The sequence below is a fragment of the Urocitellus parryii genome, chromosome Y (assembly GCF_045843805.1).
Source record: "Urocitellus parryii isolate mUroPar1 chromosome Y, mUroPar1.hap1, whole genome shotgun sequence".
Lineage (NCBI taxonomy): Eukaryota > Metazoa > Chordata > Mammalia > Rodentia > Sciuridae > Urocitellus > Urocitellus parryii.
This window is the reverse complement of record NC_135548.1, coordinates 14,578,461-14,599,310: the sequence shown is the minus strand read 5'-3', so window position 1 is coordinate 14,599,310 and position 20,850 is coordinate 14,578,461. Positions and strand designations below refer to the sequence as shown.

At 33.0% G+C, this 20,850-nt stretch overlaps 1 pseudogene; it reads right to left on the bottom strand.

The window, feature by feature from the left end:
* The window catches only part of LOC144250937 (roundabout homolog 1-like), a 149,742-nt pseudogene that overhangs the window by 61,603 nt on the left and 67,289 nt on the right, over positions 1-20,850 (bottom strand).

Below are 20,850 nucleotides of genomic sequence, written 5' to 3'. Positions count from 1 at the left end.
ATAGGCCACTAATAAAGCAAGTCAACGCTTACAGCATTTTGGTTTTTCTATTTAACCAAAAATAGTTGTTCTATTTAAACAAAATTTCTTAACAAAGTATGTTTAATATCAAGACAGTTAAACAATGGATTCTACTATCATGTATAGCTAAAAAGAATCCATTTTAAAAAAAAGACAGTTAAACATTCAAGAAAGACACTCTTAACATTTTAACAACTCCAAGTTAATAAAAGCCCAACAAATCTACTGCAGTGCACAGATATCACACACTCCATATACTTGCCTTCTTCTAAGGTTTTGGCAAACTTGATTTCGCTATCTACTCCTTGAAATTCATTAAAAAAGGGAGAGCCTTAATTGCATAGTTGACTCCCTTTCTGAGATCAGGGATAACCACACTATTTTTGGTTGGAGTTCTCACTTCAAAAACTAACCACTCCGATTCACCATGGTTGGCTCCAGATGGCCAATAGAGAATTTTATATCCTTGAATATACTGAGATTGTTGGTCCACCTATTAAAATAACAAAAATAAAAATGCAATCACTCATAGCTTTTTATTGCTTATTGCAAAATAATAAAAAATGAAGTGCAACAAAACACATTTTTTTTCCTATCAGGTTTCACCCTGAGTATTTCTAGTTCACCTAAGTTAATACTTAAAAAATCTTTTATCTTTTGTAGGATGATATTAATTTCTGTGCCTTATGAATAAATATGAAGTGTCATAGCAGTTCTGAGATATATCATCTAGAGACACGTGAAGGTCAAGGGTATGTGTTTTACTACTTCCTGATCTTAAAAGCCTACTTAATACTACTTGGAAATATTTCTAAGATTAAAAAAAAATCCTTTGATAATGGGCCTACCATAAGTTGCAAATTCATAGTTAATATTTTGGAGTTTTGTCCTCTGAGAGGGGTAGAGTTCATTATTTCATTATATAAACAAAAAGAAATATACACAAATAAGAAGCTTTTATTGATAAAAGTCCGTCCATGGCTACCATAGTAAATGACAGTCATGTGTTACATGAGAAAGCTGTCATGGCATAGAAGTGATCAACAGGTAATTAAATTATATCTTATATATATATATATTTATATATATTTTATATATATATATATATATATATATAATGATCTCAGACAAGCCACCTGCTTATTAAGACTGAGATAAAATATTACAAGAACAACTCACTGTCCAGTGCACTTCAATTGATGAGGAAGAAAGGATGGTGGGATTGTGGAGGTGCAGGACGACGTTTCCCAGTTCTCTCTGGACCTGCTTGTGGTCCACCCCCTGACTTGTGGGTGGAACATCTGCAAGGATTCAAGAAGACCCTGTCAGGCTCCGCATCATGCTAATGAACTGAAGCAAAGCAGCTTGAACCAGTCCTTTCAATCAGAGCCACTCTTAGAAAAGAAGACTCACTGGGCCTAGGAAGCCAACCTGTGCTACAGAACAAAATAAGAACAACTTAGCCTTTTCATTAGGTTCAGAAGACTAGGGACCTACAGAGAAAGAGGAGGGGTAGGGAACAAGTAGAGGGCCTGCAGAGAGCCCGAGGGCAAGAAACAAAAAGACAATGGCAAATAGTAAAGTGTAAGGGCTGCTCCCACCATGTCATGATCATGTTCACGCTGAGAGTGAGGCTAGGCAGTCCTCTCCGAGTCTGGTATAACCTTCCAGAAGGATCCCAACTTAAAAAAAAAAAAAAAAGAAGGATCCCAACTAAGCAAGCAAGACAACAACCAGATCTGTTAGCAGAGAGTTGGGCAAGGAAGAGCAGAGAAACATGGGCAGCAGAAGCAAGCCCAGAAAGAAGCCCAACAGCTACATTTCATAAGAGAGCCCTGGTCTCTTCCTAGGCAGGCAGGGTGGATAAGGAAGTGGCAGCAATATGGGATGCAGAAGGCACTACTGAGGCCAATAAAATAAATTAGATCCATGAGCAAAGAGCACTTATTAACATCAACTTAATTGATGATGGTTTACGTTAGTTATTGTATCACAGTGAAGAATGCTTAATAAAGAGCATTAGCCATTTTGCAATGGCAGTCTTTTATGTGTTATTTTAGAAAATTTCATATTAGAAAGAAAAATAGAAAGTGATGCCTAGAAATGTAATTTGGAAATGCTTATGAATTGCTCCTTTTATTTTTCTTGTTCTCCTCCTGAAAGAAATGTTTTATAATTCAGAAAGGCTTTTCCCCACACTCAGAATTGGACTGGCAGGAAATCTTAATATTGCTCTATCCTACAGCTTCACAGGTACTGGAATCCCTCTTTGCATTGTTCAGAATTCACCCACTATTTATAGTAACTGTCATCTTCTTATCAATACTCTATACACCATCTTTCATTTTGTGTAAGTGTACATTTCCTTTAAATAATAGGGCTCAAGAATGTTTCAAGGACACGACATGTGGAGGTAGAATAATAGCAATAGAGGTGACGGCCACCCCATCCCAACAATGACCACTATCCACCCAATTCCATCCCTGGCTGCCAGTTTCTTAGCTCCTCCTCCTTGCAGAGTCCAATCTTGCGCTTGGTGACAAGGAGCTAACTCCAATGTGACACAGGTCCGTCTACCTGACTCCTATACTACAAACCTGTTCTCTGTATGTATGCATGTTTAACTTTTGGTAACAGCTCATTCATTGGTGTCTCCACTTGGGGAAGACTCTGGTGCAACCATATTTCCCAAGTGGTTATAAACACCATGCCTGTTCCCTTGGAAATCAATTGCCAACAAATCTTCCCTGAACTTTCTGCATGATTTCCTTTCCCTTACAGCATATGCATTCTGTCACCTCCGATAGAATTTTTTTTTTTCTTTTTTAGGTCCTTTCCAAGATTTCTACTAGGATCATAATCCTCAGTTGGGTTGTACAGTGTCTCAAAAGCAGATTAAGAACTAAGTAATAAAACACGCCTCTATTATTTTCACTCATTGGTTGCTTCTTGTGTCCTGGAGTCAGAAAAAAGCATGTTATCGTCCAGTCTCCTAAAATATTAAGGAAAGGATGTCATGTTTCCTCTAACACTTCTTTCTTTTGGGGCTAATCATGCCAAGAGCTTTGCATTTCCTCTGTGAAGTGATCTTCGGCTTTCCATGCACTGTGTTCTCTTAAAAGTCCATCTGAAAATGCAGTGCTCACAGCAAACCCATCACTCCATTTGTGATTTGACCAGTTTGCAGTGAAAGAGACGACGCCTTGATCCAGAAACAATTGTGCTATTCCAGCAAAAACAACATTGGCTCTTTTGGCAGCTATATCACTCAGGGGTTACAGATAGGTGTTTGAGTTGACTCCAAACACCAAGTCTGTCCACCTCCCAGAGCACCAACATGCACACACTTCTATTCCTGTAAGCCTAGAGTTCTCAGACTATCCTTTTAAAGCTAATTTTTTCAACCTCAGTTCAAGTACCTGACTCTTTAATTTGCTCTGTTAATTTCAATCATGTTAGTGCTGGCTCTTCATTCCAGTCTGTCAAGATATATTTGATTCTGATTCTCTCACTTGGCTGACTAGCTCTCTTTCTTGGTTTTATGATAGCTGCAAATTTTATGAACTTTATTTTTAATCTGGACACTGAAAGAAACAAAAGTAATTATGGCATTTTTTTTTTAAAAAAATTTAATCTATGCTCATATATTGATTTATTTATCCTGCATGCTTATTTGTTGATTAATTTGTTCTGATAGAGATTAATTCAGTCTGGGTCCAGTCCCGAAGAATGCACTTATTTAGTTCCATTCCAAAGGCAAAAAGACCAAAATGCAGAAGGATTGCCTATCTTCCTCAATGTCACAGAGCTACAAGACTGAAGAGCTGAGATGAAAATGTCTTTGACTTCCAAATGTGTGCCTGTTTCCCCATATATCAGTTTCTGGTTGACATAGATTCATTTCCCTTAGATTGTTCCTCCCGCTATGCATAAACAAAGGGAAGTTGATTAAAACTTTCTTTTCTAAAAAAATTAATATTCAGATAAGATATTAACTACCCTTACAAATGACAATATAGATTATAAAACCGTTCACATGAATGCAAGATAGAATCAGATGAAGTAGTAGTATGACTTTTGGTTAGAGTCCACTAGATAGAGACACCTGTACTGGGGACAAAAGTTTAAATTCATTTTACAGCTGCCATAGTTTCTGCATTCTTTACAAATGCGTATCCAATATTGAAAACCTCAAACTGCCTCAGGGCGGGCTCCAAGTGTATTAAAGCTCCTGATGAGGTGACTCATAACAGCAAATATAGGCTTCTGGGTGTGTTGAATTCACACAGCCAGAGACAGACAGACGTGGGCATGTTCTTTAGCTCAGCTTGCTTTCTCTTGAATTCTGAGGCAGAATCCCTTCCATAAAGATTGTTAATACACACATTTGAAAAGACAAAATGTGCAGACCCCTTCTGAACCAGGAGAAAAGTTGTTCTGGTCTTTTAGTCACCTTGCACATAATTTGTTTCTTTCATCAGAACTAATTTGTGATTTTTCCTTTGGAAATGTTAACTTACAAGAGAAATGTTGATTCCCCTCTATGTTGGAAAAAGAATTTTGTATTTCCAATTAGCACCTCTAAGAATTATCTTTCCATGCTAATATAAGAACAAGTACATTTAATTGCAATGATATAGGTTATAAGAAAGGTAAAGGTTAATTCAAATGATTCTTTTTTTTAATTTCAATGTAATATAAGAGTCTCTATCAGAGCACTAAAATAATAAAAATGAGCAAGAGAGTAAAAGGTAATAATAATTTGTCGGGCTGGGGATGTGGCTCAAGCGGTAGTGCACTCGCCTGGCATGCGTGCGGCCCGGGTTCGATCCTCAGCACCGCATACAAAACAAAGATGTTGTGACCGCTGATAACTAAAAAATAAATATTAAAAAATTCTCTCTCTCTCTCTCTCTCTCTCCCTCTCTCTTTAAAAAAAAATAATTTGTCTACTGAGAGATAAAATAATTTCTCTTCAGAGAATGTAAAAGCCATATCCAAAACAGTCCAAGTGAACCAAATTTTGAGTTTTAAATGGCTTAGAAACAGCTTTAAACATGTCCTTTTTAAAATTTTTATCTATTTCTTCAACCTACCTTTGATCAATCTATAGGTATTTTACATTGAAGAGTCTCAAATATTTTGGCTGATATAATCAACAATGAAAGACCAGTCAAACAAATATAAAGACCTAAATATTTCCCATGCTCTGTAGGAGGGTGATTGGACATAGGAATTGAATTAAGAACAAGTTCCCAAATATCTCCTACATTTGTGTGATTTTGAAAAAGTATGACTTGATTAAGATAGAAATCCTGAAAACTCACCCAGAAGGTGATGAGTACTGAATTTAAACATAAATAGTATATTCAATGTTAAATACAATTACCTTATGATTAGGATATTATATCCACATATATCCATATTTAAAAATCAACAAATTGAATATAATACACAAACATTCATGTAATATTTTTGCCTTAAGAATTTGTATTTTTATGAGAAACAGTTCTCTCTGTTATCAACCTTACCTTCCTATTCCTAAAACAGAAAATAATAAAGTTTGTGGACACTGTGTCTGTGTATTTAAAAAATTAGTTAAGCAATTTGAACAGACTGTAAATGTACAATCCTAGCATTTAGTACAAATGATGTGCCTGTACAATTATAACTCTAAGGATAAGTAGGTGTCACCAGGTTAAGTAAATCAATATTTACCTTGTGTTTTCACCGGGTCTGATATTTGGCTTGGATCACTAATTCCATAAGCGTTAGCTGCCCTCACAAGGAAAAGGTAAATTGCACTAGGTTTGAGTCCTTTAATGGCAAATGTTTCTGTTTTCACATTCTCTGCTACGGTCTGCCAGCTGCTACCAGATGCATGGCTAAAGACAGATACAGAAGTTAGAACACGCATATTAAATGCATAATTTTTTTAAACAAAAGAACAACCAAAAAACGTCCTTTTCACTCTACCTGAAGGCTTCTATAATATAAGATGTTGGAGTTGCTCCTGAATTCAAATTTGGTTGCCATGATAAAGTGACTGTGTTTCTGCTGACATCTGTGACTTCAGGTTTTGAAGGGGCACTAGGGATTAAATTTGGGTCAGTAGGTCTCAGAGTTTGAACTGGAACTCCAAATTCTAACAAGTGGGAAAGAAATAAAAGGAAGCTGTTTATCCATGTACAGATAAGCATATAAATGTAGATGACTTATCCATACATCTACTCAGGAACAGGATGTTTACTTCACCAACTTACCATAAAGTAAACAACTAACTTTATTTTCAGCCTCTTTTTAAGGCAAAAACAATAATTTACCTTGGACTTCAATGTAAGCCCTCCAAGTGGCCTCACCACTGTGGGTCGATGCGATGCAGGTGTACCGACCAGTATCACCCAGCTGCAGAGGCAGACAGAAGATAAATATTTGCAACAATCAAGAGCTTACTGGGCTGGAAAAGCAATTACAGGTTTGTATATGGTCCATGAATATGGATAACTGCATTAAAATTCACTAAGTAGGAACATTCCCTTAATCGAACATATTTTTATTGAATCTAAAACATTACAGGAGGACAGGAAAAAAAATTATATGATTATTCTCATTGTATAATAGAATATAGTATTAATTACATTAACTAAAAATTTACAATTGACATTATTATCAATACCAGGGACAATAAATAATTGCTAAGGTATATAATTCTTCAAAATCAAAGGGCTAATCTTTATGGCTAAATTATATCTCTATGATTAATAAGTCCCAAAATAAGGCTTATTGCATATTTTATCACTGTAACACTTATATGGATATTTGAGACAAACAGATGTTGTAGAAAAAGAATAAGCATGAAATATTTTCTTATAATTTTTTAAAAAAGTAATCATTCTTATTTTCCCTAATTTTTTAAGTGAAAACTTAAGGCAGTCTATGAAGTATGAAGCCAAATTCCTGCCTGAATAAACACTCTCTCGCCCTTCTGAAGATGGAATGCCAAAAAACAAACACAGACCACACATTCAATTTCAAAATCATTAGCAACTCAATAAACCTCTATACTTCTGCTTATTGTAATAATTCTATCTTCAAGTAACATTTGATAAAACAAAACCCTTGTCATCTTGCTCTGGCAATTGCAATAACAAAGTCACAACAGTTGTAACACAAAAGCACAACATATTAACTCCTGAGGCATACAGAAATTAACTGTGATGCTGATTCAAAATTACAAAGAAGCCACCCACAATAGGTAATAAAGCTATTTCAATTTATGTTTACTGCTGTCAAAACTAACTCTTTCATATGCTTTTTTAAGGAGCTTGTCTTGACCTAAAAAAGAAAAAGAAAATCAAAACAAATAATACAGTCCTGAAAAATCTGATATGGGATATGACACCCAGGAAGGTAAATTCCTAAATGTTTCCCCCAAACCTGTGGGCTTTCAATCATTTAACATTCTGATTTGAAATGCTTAGTCAGTGTGTGCATTGCTTTACAGGTTTCTTTGCATGTACAGTGATTTGGGACTGCAAAATTTTGAACCAAATACTCAAAATAGAAGAACGGTAAGTACACTGCACATAAAATATTACTGGAATATAACTTAGAAAATGCATTATAAAATGACTGCATCATACCACTATTTAGAAGGTATTTTTCCCCCACAAATTCCCATCTACTTTCCTCAACAGGTTAAGTTATTTTTTATCCTCCTCCATAAAACAAAAAATTGCTTTTCATGGGCTAAATTATGAGTCAAATCATCTCAAGTGCATATAGTAAAATGCCTGCAAAAAATCAAGCATCAAATAAAAAATACATTCATACTTTCACTCAATATTTCAATCATGCTAAGAGGTCTCAACACAAGTTTCTGGAGACAAGAACAAAGTGGAACAAAACAGGAAGTCCAGTGTGTCATTGGAAGTTTCCTTTGCATATCGGATCTGCAACACTCCTGTCTCCAGCTGTTTGATTCGGGAATCTTGGGTTGAAACAAGGATTCCATCCTTTCTCCACAGAATTGTGGGCACTGGACTGCCTGTGGCCACACAGCTGAGGACTAAAGTACCATCCACAGCTACGGTCTGATTCACAGGACCTTGTCGAATGACTGGGGGAGGCCGGTCTGCAATCACTGCCAGAAGAAACAACAGGAAATAGATTTCTGCAACTGGAAGCAATTTTCTAATCATCCAAGCAATAGCAGTTGCTGCAGGCTTTGAAACAAACTGAAGATAATTAAACAAATAATTAAAGTAGGAGACATGCATTATTCAGAATGCATTTATATGATGCACTGATTCAGAATATTAAGAAGAGATACAATGTCCTTTCAAAGGGCCAACCACTGACTGAGCTTGCTGCATTGTCAAGGAACCTATTTAGGAGTTCAAGAACTCAAGGAGGATTGTGGATGGTGAAGTAGATAAGTAGTGGTGCACATGGAATACTGTAAACATGAAAAAAAACAGAACACAAAACCAAATAAAAACATTTTTCCCAAGGAAACACACGAGACAAATTTTAATGAATGATCGAAACCCGATGTGACATTTCAAAACTGTTTGGTGCTCAACAACAACAAAATAATGGTACTAGAGCAGCATATGATTTTGGATTTAAAAAGGTCCTTTGGACTTTCACACCTCAATAGGATCAAACACCCTGTGTCTATTTATCTAGGATTTTTTTCTATTAAAATAGATATGGGTTGAAAATTACCCAAGTATAACAAATTCAAAGAAACTGAAAAATTGCCCAAATTCATTGTTAGCAGCCTGATCCAAAGATAGCTCATGAAGATGTTCAAACTTGGCAAATATCATACTCCTCTATTAGAATTATCAGGAATGACAAAAGCACTTAAACCATTCTGTTACTTCATAATAGATTTAATTGCACTATGAAAAGTAACAACGAGAAGCACTTTTATTATGTGTAGATAAAATTATTCTTGTTATATAAAAATTCTACAACCTGAAAACTTTGCTGAGATCAAGTCATTACTTTAAGGAAAATCTAAAACAAGTATTGGGGAATGAAAACAAATAAAAAAAAAATTGCAGAAAAAAATTAAAACTATAAAGCCTTAAATATCTGGATACTAGTTAGAGTAAAAAAAACCAAAAACACAAATACTCAAAAGAAAATTATAAGAAATTGCCTGATTAAAGGAAGCCAGTTGCCAGAATAACTAAATTTGGGGTGCAAAAATTTACAAATCTGGATATGTCATGTTCAAAGTTGTATGCACCAAAGATTTCACAAGTTAGAGTCACACTTCAAGTTGTTCCTCATTTATCATGCAATAATTACTAATTTTCTGCATTCATTTTTTTTAAAAGAAAAGCAATGGCATGAAATCAGCAAGTGTGCATTTCCACTCTACTCTTCAAATTATCTCTATGTCATCACTGGTGTGAAATTTGCTGATACCAGAAGGTGTATTCTAGAAAGCTAAATTTTGAAACTTGGCAGGAATGTTTAAGATACTACATGGTTGAAAAATATAAACCAGTAGTTCCACTGGTTAGAAATTTTAATCTGTTCCACACTATCAGTAGAGGTTGCTAATAACAAATTAGAAGCCCCTTTTGATATGTATTATAAAAATAGGAAAATATTTGACTGCATTGAGGTATTCCTTTCATTATAGGGAATGAATGAACATGTAGTTTCAGACATTAATTAAATTAGTAGCAGAGTGCTTCTCTATAATTGATTTTAATTAAGTCCAGTAAAGGTGTGGTTATATTTGGCAGTCTCATAATATATAGAAGCAATCCGACACCTGGAATTTACTCAACTTTCTTTATGTCTACAGTCCTTGGTTATTTGCATCATATTTAGCATCAGGCATACCTCCTTATTCCATTCCAACCCAGTTTACTGGTGCAGTTTCTCTGTCATCTATTTCTACATGATTTCCACTGGGCAGTTAAGAAAAATAAAGCAAGAAAAGGATCAGCTCTATCATCTGTCATGAGACTTTGGACAAGTTCTTTAACTTCTATAAGCCTCAGATTTTTTTCAACATGTAAAATGAGGATAATAATATCTGTTCTTAATAGCTCAGGGGATTGCTATGGATATTTAAATGTAATAAGAAGTATGAAAGTGCTTGGCTAATTGTAAAAGACTAGACATCTATATACATATTACTACTTGTCCTTTTTACAAAAAAACTAATATGTAAACCAGTGCTGAAAGATTTAATAGTTCATTAAGGCAATCCATGTCTTTAGGTATAAAAAATAAAATCATAAATTTCAATAAAATACCAATGAAACGTTTAAACTTTTAACACCTATGTAGTACATTTATAAATCAAACCTAGAATTTAATAGACAAATTTCAAATTAGGGTTTAATATCTTTCATGGTAATTATTAGAATGAAATATCAGGCAACAAAAACAGTAAGGTGGAACACCTCATTTAGTGTTGGAAATGAACAATCTACTAGGAATAAATCCCTAATTCCCAGGGTTAGTTAGGTTTTTAAAAAAAATTTTTTGGGGCTGGTGATATGGCTCAAGCGGTAGCCCGCTTGCCTGGCATGCATATGGCACTGGGTTCAATCCTCAGCACCACATAAAAGTAAAATAAAGATGTTGTGTCCACCAAAAACTAAAAAATAAATATTAAAAAATTCAAAAAAAATTTTTAAGTAAATGTTCTATGCATGTCTAATCTCAAAAATACAAACCATTTGTGATAGTATCATGGTGCTATTTAAAGACTATAAACTTTATTCTGTGAGCACTAGTCCATCAAATAATGAAAATTTGTGTTCTAAAAATGTCCTCCGTATTTTTTAAAAATATGAAATAATTTCAAAAATTCTAGTAAACATTATGTGTGGTTGTGAATTATTAAATGCTTTCCCTTGGAAGTTAAGATCACGATGATTACATTGACCATCACCAATTCTACTCACTATACTGAAGCTTATAAACAATATAGGACAACACAAAGAAGTCACAAGTGGTACCACATTAAGAAAGAAGTAAAAGTATCTATCTAAAGTTGACAGATGTTGTACAAGAAAATTTCAGAATAACCTATGTAAAAATTTTTGAGAAATAATATGTGGATTTAGAAAAGTTGCTGGACATAAGGTTAATATACAAAAGTCAATTGTACAACTAGAAAATTTCCTTAAACAATTCAATGATGAAACTTTGAAAATGTTGAAACTTAAAATATACATATATAATCTCATCAAAAAACATAAAATATCTTAAGTATAACACTACTAAATCATATTCATGACCTGTATCCAGGAAACTATAAAATATTACTAAGAGAAACTTTATAACATATAAACAAATTAAAAGACATATGTGGGATATATACCATTTCTTTGAATTGAAAGCTTCAGGTTGCTAAGAAGCTAATTCTCACTAAATAATCCAGTACTAAAATTGAATCTAAATTGTTTATTGGTTATTGGTTCATATGTACAGAATTTTATAAGTTTATTTTAAAATTTATAAGGAATGCAGAGGATCTTCAACAGTAAGCCTAAAACAATGAAAAATAAAGTTCGAGACTAATACTACCAGTCTTTAAGACTTACTATAAAGCTGCAATAAGTAAGACCCTATGTAATGGCATAAATAGGTCACTGAACCAGAAAAGAGATATTACAAATCAACCACTAATTTATGTTCATCTGAATCATGATAGAATACCACCAGAGTTAGGGAAAGAATAGTCTTGACAATAAGTGATGAAGAAACAATTAGATTTCTTAAAAGGAAAATAAAGAGTTTTGATTCCTGACTCACACCATTAATTTGGATGGATCAAAAACTTGAATCTCAAAGGAATAAATAATAAAGTTTTTAGAAAAAGAAAGAACATATTTGTAGCCTGAGGAAAGAACAGGACATTAAAAGTGCTAATAATAAAAGAAAAATAATTATTACCCATTGATCATTATTAAAATTAACTTCCTAATACTTAAAATAACCATGAAGAGAATTGGAAGAGGACTGGGGTTGTAGCTCAGTGGCAGAGCTCTTGGATAGCATGTGTGAGGCACTGGATTTGATCTTCGGCACCACATTAAAAAAATAAATAAAAATAAAGGCATGCTGTCCCTCTACAACTATGATTTAAAAAAGAGAGAGAATAGGAAGAAATAATTACAATGCATACATCTGAGAAAGAAATGTATTTTAACTAGATGATAAAATGAAAAGAAGAAAAATTAGTACACATGTCCACCAAAAAGCAAACCCAGATAAGTAAGTGCACGTGCCCATCAATAGACTGTATAAGAATATTTAAAACCCTAAACTGAAAACAATCTATCAGTAAAAGAGCACAGAAATAAATTATGGCCTATTTATGCTATGAAGTACTACACAGCACTAAAAAGTGAATGAACTGCTCTTATATACATGGATGAATTTCACTGACATTATTTTGAACCAAAGATGCTATAACACAGGAGATTAGATACTATGTGATTTCACTTAGTTAAGTTTCCGGAATAAGCAAAACTGATCGATGGTGATGAAAGTCCTAAAAGTCATTTTATCTCTGCAGAGAGAGGCTTATTAACTAATAATTGTAAGCCTTCTACAGTCCTGGAAATGCTCCATATCTTGATCTGAGTGGTCATTATGTGAATAAATTAATCATACTGCATTTGCTTACTTGACTTACTTTACAGTATGCATATTATATTTCCATTTATATAACTGGGAAGAAAAAGAGTGGTCTAGAGAAAAAAAATGCTCCAGCAACAATATGAAAATGTAATTTGGGAGTGCAGTGAACAAGAAAGGATGGAATTAGTAGGTTATTGCAGTTTCAGGTGATTAGGACTGGGAGTGATAAAGATAACCGGATGGATTTGAAAGATTATTGAGTGGATTCAGTGATAAGGAAGGATGAGTGTCAAAGATGACTCCACAGTTCCTAATTAAAGAAATGCTACTGTGTATGATATTTTAATCATTATCTGAAGTTTAAAAACAAGCAAATTGAATGAAAAGAACAAATATATTTTATTACTGATTCTCTTCCCTGACTCATGTTCCATCACCATCTTTGAAAGACATTTGTTTCATCTTTAACATGTTCCTTTACCTACTGTTTAGAATTGGGGGTAAAAAAATCATTTCAATTGCTCTAATATATTTAGTTTTAGAAGCAACAAACTTCTTAACTGTATTATGCTTTCAGTTCTATTTTTAATTTGGAAATATTTCCTGATTACACATAGACTAATATATTGTGTGTACTATCTATGCTTTCAATGGTTCTGCAAAACCACTTGTGTTCATCCAATGTATTTATAGGTATCTTCCTTATGTAGAAATAGATGTGTATACATATATACATTGCATACCCTTATAGGTATTTTTTCTCTTTGAGCTTCAAACTATCACTACTCTCTTATAATCTGGAGATTATTCTCAATTAACCATATCTTTATAGTTGGTGTTAATCTATCACATTCAAAGATGTTGATAAACAGAATAACATCAGATCATTTAAAAAAAAAAACTTGTTCACTATCATTGATTGTGAGTTGTTAGACTTTGGATTTATGACCAATTCATTTTGTTACCTTAATTTAGAGAAAACACAATAGTCAATAATTAACAATAAGAGATTGCAAAATAATCTTTTCATCTCCAAAACATGAAATATTCCTGTGTACAACTATAAACTTCTCCTTGGATAACTGTTATGCTCTTACGAATCTAACTTGATACTAGACATTAGTTCATTTATATTAAAGTAAAAGTTTGAACTTATTATTGTATAAATATACTCTTAAGTTTTACATTAAAATATCTGTAAAAATATTTAAAGTGGAAAAAATACATCTATTGACATTCTCTCTAGATCCTAGGACAAATTGAACGTTCTGAAATAAATGTTTGACATTACCATCAGTAACTTCCAAATATACTTTAGTGATGATACTTCCAGCAACATTCAAAGTCTGGCAGATATAATAACCAACATCAGATCTCTGAACATTAGTAATAGTGAGGTCACCAGTCTGAGAGACAGAAAACCGGCTGGATGATTGTGGTGGCTGGTATGAGAAAAGCAGATTCTAAAACCAGAATTTGGGAGGAAAGAATTAAAATAGGTTAAATGCTAGGTTCCAACATTTTGGCAAAGCTACATATACATTTATAAATATATGTGAATATGTATAAATACACACATATATATACAAAAATAAACTCAATATTCTTTCGTCATATACCCACATATAAAGATGTGTACATGTTTAAACATCATTAAACACACATGGATTTAACAAGGCAGGCTTAAATAGGATCATGTAAAATTTTAAATCAATCTCAATATTGACATATGGTCTTATAACTATCAATTTTGAAACAACATAAGGATATTAGGTATCATTAGTATAGAAGATTTTATACATGTAAGCCCACTATGACAAAATCCTTGGTTTACATTTTGCTACCAGAAAAACCTTAAGACCTTTACTACATAAGCAGAATAGAATTCTGATTCATTCTTATAAATTATAATGGAGTATAATACCATTTTGGCATCATGACCAGTATCTCATTAGCTGCCCATTATAAATGTCCAGGAACCTTAACAGTTGCTATCCAGATTTTCATATTAAAAGGTAAGAATTTGTCAGGTGCAATGGTGCACACCTGTTACCCCAGTGGCTTGGGAGGCTGAGGCAGGAGGGTTGCAAATTGAAAGACAGCCTCAGCAATTTATTGAGGTTCTGAGCAACTTAGTTGGGACCCTGTCTTGATAAAAAGAAAAAAAGCCTGGGAACTGAGGAGTAGCTCAGTGATTGAGTGCCCCTGGTTCAATCCCTGGTACAAAATAAAAAAAAATAAATTTTAAAAAAGGTAAAACTTTCTAGAATGGATTTCTTTGAAATTTCTATATTGTTCTGAATCAAAAGATCATGCTTCTTCGAGTGTACATTTCATGCATAATAATGATCCATACTAATTGAAGTTCATAAAATAAAGAATATCAACTTTTCTTCTAATCAAATAAAGTTGCTTGTTTTAAAGAGTTTTGGTGCTTTTTAGCATACATCATTTTTATTAAGGATTAATTAGTGATCCACAGATACATATGTAATGACAAAAATTTTAACAAAAAATGACTTGTATCATTAAACCAAACCACATGAAACCAAACTTTTTTGGAAATTTAATCTGGAGTTTAAATAACTTAAGTGAATCATCTATATATTTACTATTAAGAAAAACTTCTAGTGGGTTCACTCATTTTACTATCCAGATTTTCTTCTATAATCTACTTCCAATTTTTCCTACTGCATTAAAATATTTTGTTCTGTTTTGTCTTTAACTTGCTATCAGCAAATTTAATCCTGGGAGGCCAACTGGAGTATCCTAGAATCCAGCATTATAGTAGTATAAAAATGATAGTTTACATACCATAAATCAATATTTGTCTACCAAAGTAAAAACAGAAGTGAACTTGAACATATTGTCTATAAAAGATTATTGAGTTCCATCAGTAAACTACCTGTTTGTTATTTGTAAGGGTACATTAGAAGCAAGACAATGAAACAAAACACCGAAGATTGATTCAAGCAAAAACAAAAATGGTCAGGAATAACTATTAAAAATGAATAAGAATCAGTTTTTTACAAGCATCAAAAATAAGTGAAGAGAAATGTTTTGCTTTCCTGTGAGAGGGAAGTCATTAAGAAATGAGATAAAAAGATAATTTAAATTATTTTAATATTTCTTCTTATTAAATGGAAGCCCAAGAGTCAATTTAAAAGAGTGTAGATCTCTATATTCTAGTGTGGATAGAAAAGTCTGGATTATAAAATGTTTAGAAAATAGGATTACTGGCAAATAATGATCAGATTTGACAGTTTAAAAGAATATAATGAACTTATAATTTAGGTGACATCAATATTAACTCATCATCTCAGATGTGGAACATCTACAAAAACTTGAATATGGTATGTAATATGTAATTACATAACATATAATTGCAAATAATATGATTAATAATATCAATTAATATCAATATATATAAGTTATCAATTATGATTTTTAACCTATTTTCACCTGTGATAATTTTGTTAAAATATTCATAGAATTGAAAATTTGGAACTTAATTTTTTAATTCTAGATATTTGAATAACAGAAATGCTAATTCAATTATGTGGAAAAAGAGTAGTTTTTTTTAATATTTCTAAAGTAGAAATAAAAATAACACTTACATGATACAACAGTGACTTCTACATACCACCCTCTGTACCAAATGGAAGCAGGAAAATACTGCTTTGAGAATTAAGCAAGGAAAATAGCTTGCCTCCTCTCATTCTGAGAGGAACCAGTTTCTGGATTCTCTTAATGGAACAGCTAGATAGCTACATCACACATTGGTTTTTCTTCTCATAGAACAGGCCCCCATTTCTACTGATTAAAAACAAACAAACAAACAAAACAAACAAAAACAAAACTAGTAAAAGGTTGTACCTGACTCCCTTCTCTCCTCCAAAAAATAGCTGGTTGAGGGTTTCCTGTTGCTTCACACTGAAAAGTCACAGTTCGTCCTAAGGCAACAACCTGGTCACGAGGTTTCACAACAAAATGTGGAGGTTCTAAAGGAGATGAAAAAATTACATTGACTCAGAAGCATGCAGTTAAGATCCCAACTTTGAGGCAGCTTCCTGATAACCCAAGTGCTGCCTTTATTTTTATACAACACATTATGTATACTACTAATAATTGACCAATTTTCACCCTTAATTTTAAGTTAAACTGTTAAGTGCATATTTATAGAATGAAATAGAGATGTATTATGAAAAGTTTTTTTTTTTTAAATGACTTGACCTCCTAAGATTAACCTTCTAAATTTAAGATAATTCTTGAGCTACATTTTGACCCTTCACATTCAAAGAGTACCTGAAATATGTATGAATAAATATTATCTTTTCTCATTCAGAGTGCTTAAAGGTGAATGAACTTTAATCATATACACAAGGACCTTCTGATGCAGGCAGGTCCTGAAATTACTTCAATTTAACTCAAAAGCTCCTGAAATGCTACCAGGCAAATTATAATATTTCAAATCTTCAGTCCAGTTGCTTGAATAGAAATGAATTTAAAGCAATAGTGCAGTCAAATTCTTCCTTCCATTTACATAGGCAAGGGCATGCTCAAACAGAATATATATGGAAATGAGGGCAAATTTGAAACATCTGCTCATCCTGACATTATAAATACTGCCAGCTTTGTCCAAACTGTTTGATTTATACAGGCTTAAATGGCCACTTCATCCAGCGGTAAGTAGAGTGTCAGAAAATTGTGTCAATTACATTGGGCGCAATGGCACTTGGAAACATTAGGTGTGCTGACTAAGCAATCCTGGCCCCAAAAAAGAAAAAAAAAATCTTGTTTTGAGGATGAGTTTTGAGGATGGAAAAATATGTACTGAATTTAAATCCTTTTACCTACTGTTTACACTTTCCTATCCATTTCTTATCGGCTGGCTGTCTGAAACACCTAATTATTCTTCTCTCTTGTCTCAGTTCAAATTCAAGTGAACAAATGTTTCAAGCCAGACATTTAGCAGTTTATATAGGACAGGATTATTCTAATACACTTTTTAAGGATTTTTCATTATTTCTAAAGTTTTCTTTAAAAGTATTTTCTTTAAAAGTATTTTCAGTTACTTATGTCAGTCATCACTTAAGGTAACTCCCCAAAGTAAATATGAATCAAAAATTGTATTCAGATTAGACTGCAAATGTTACCATTCTGCTTACTTCTTTGTTACTAAAAGTCAGTATTCATTAAGATTATTTCTCTTGTTTAATATTTTCTAGTCAACTGCAGCAAATGTATAATATATGTATAGTATGTATTATATAATACACTTCCATTGATTGACATATTGCCTTTCTAGTGTCTGATGTATTCTGCTGTCTGACTTATGCATTTACAAAAAATAGTTGACATGCCCTTTACTCTGGGTACTTAAATACATAAATCATTAAAAAACACTAAAGTCTATTTAATATGTACATTATTTATAAATATATTTAAAATATAAAATCCCTTAAAAATGAAATGTAAAATGACTTTTCTGAGATTGTATTATGGCAAAACTGAAGAAAGTAATTAGATCTCCTAACTTCTAGATTAGTGTGCTTTCTTCTATGCTTTCTTTCTTTTTTTTTTTTTAAAGAAAATTGAGGTTTAGTAGAAATTATACCATTTGACTAGAAAATTATAGGAGACCTGAAAAATCACGTCAAATGCTTTCAAATGTCCTCTAACTTATAGGGAAGAAAATACAAAGTTAGAAGATACAGTTTAAGTTCAGTTTGGTAATGGTGAAGTTCTAGCTTATAAATTTTTTAAACTGTGATTGTAATTGAGTGGTTTACTCATGAATTTAACAAACACTATCATTACCCAGGTATAATAATAGGCATGTACATCATCCTTTCGGGATTTTCCTCCAGTACAAATCCATACAGGAGCATTTTATTCCTTACTTAAGGGTTGGAATAATTGACACAGAAATCAGACCAAGAAATTGAAAGGACTGAATGGATAATAAACAAAACCTAGTCTAGAGTTTGGTGTCTTACAATGAAAGAAAACCAAGTGATTAATCAGATGAGTGGGAGAATATGACTTTCCAATATGAAGGGAATTTGAGTAGGAAAATATAAATGTTCAAACCATTTAGTCAAGCAAAATCTTCGGGTGGTCTCTTTCCGAAATCTCAGGAGCATGTCTAAGAATGTGTGCCAGAATCTGTGTTTCTTTTATAAAATGCCAGCTCTCTTCAAAACCTCAAAGACTTGGTGGGGAACAAGGCACACAAACCCTCATGCTAACTACATTTATCCTGAAGCAATCCTTCTACACAGGATATTTGCCTGGAAATGAATTTACTGTATTTTGTAGGCATATTCTCAAGCCAACATCAACAGTGACATCAGCCACAAGACATGTCTCAGAAATAAAGCTTTTAAAAATCCTCTTCATCCAGCCTCAGTGACACATAGGGTGTTCCAGCTACTTAGCAGGCTGAGGAAGGAGAAATACCTTGAGACCAGGAGTTCAAGGCCAGCCTGGGCAATGTAGCAAAACCCTGTCTCCAAAAAACAACAACAAAAAAATACAAAAATCCTCTACTTTCACATTAGATGTCAGATGTAGCCATATCTCTAAGAAAAAAAAAAATCATGGACTAAATTTGCTTCTATTTATCAATCTATTGTGTTTACCAATCTAGACTGAGGCCATTAATCAAATGCATCTACTTGAATTTTATGAGGATATATTGGAGTTTTCTGAAGGATAAAATATATTTTTTTAAAGAGACAGTGAGAGAGAGAGGGACAGAGAGAGAGAGAGAGAGAGAGAGAGAGAGAGAGAGAGAGAGAATTTTAACATTTATTTATTTTTTCTTAGTTCTCGGCGGACACAACATCTTTGTTTGTATGTGGTGCTGAGGATCGAACCCGGGCCGCACACACGCTAGGCGAGCGCGCTACCACTTGAGCCACATCCCCAGCCCCTGAAGGATAAAATATTGAAACTTTCTATAATCAAATATGCATAATCATACTGACAATGTCATATATATTCAGTGTTGAAAATTTGAAAAGTTGGACAAAGAGGAAAAACAGAAAAGCCACTTAGAATTCTACCATGCAAACTGGCTTTAAAATATTCTCCTATAATATCATTTTAATGACTCTACAATAACCAATTTACAAATTATCTTAAATTATTTAACCACTCTTAGACTCTTCTCGTTTTCACTTTTAAAGATGGTGTAAGATTAACACCCTTCTCCTAAAGATATTCAAGATTATTTCCTAGAGGCAAAATTACAAAGTCTGAAAATATGCAAAGGTCTAGAGCACATTAAAAAATAGCTCAGTTGTGCTCAGGAATACTTTTAATCAACTGAGATTTTCACTAATAGCACACAAATTGCCTTTTCTCCCAAATTTTATCAACACTGAACATTAACATCATTGCCAACCTCAGAATAGACTTTCCTCTTAATTAATATTTTTACCTTTGTGAGTTTAAGTATGTGTCTTCACATTACCTTTCTGCCTCTGAGAACAGGACACAGGTACCTCCTCAAGCACTTCCCGATTCAGAGGTGGCTCATATACTTATTGCTACTGATTCTCTGGCCCCAGTTCAGAGGGTTCTGCTCTATTTGTTTTGGATATTATGTTCATATGTTTATTTATATTTTATTTCTGATTTCTAAGAACTGTTGGTAAGATAAAACTTTTCATATCAGTTATAAATGTCTTTTTTCATTTTGTTAATACTCCTTCTAATCTGTTTAGGCAATATTTTTGTTATTGTATCAATAAAATGATATGATAATGGTATTGTGTAATATACCATTACATATGTATAGAATATAATACATTACATAAATATTCAACTCCAATTGCACCCATACTTTAATGCCCTTATTATTTTTAATTTTTAATCCAACTATAATTTTGTATATATGGTATCATAAAGAAAGCAATTTTTTTCCCAAATAGCCATTGACAGCATCACAATTATTGAGCAGTCCATCCTATCTGCATTAATACGGAATGTCATTTCAGTAATATTTGTGTCAATTTTTAGCTTATAGAACAGTGAGAGAGAACCTTTTAGGGTGAGATACCCTTTAGCATACCATATTCATGTAAAATTCTCTAAAAATGGTGTTCTAGAAGCTTACAGAATAAAAAAGCCTTCTCCTAAGGTAAGTGCTTAGAAACATGAGGATGCTTTCTTTATAGAGGGACAAATGTT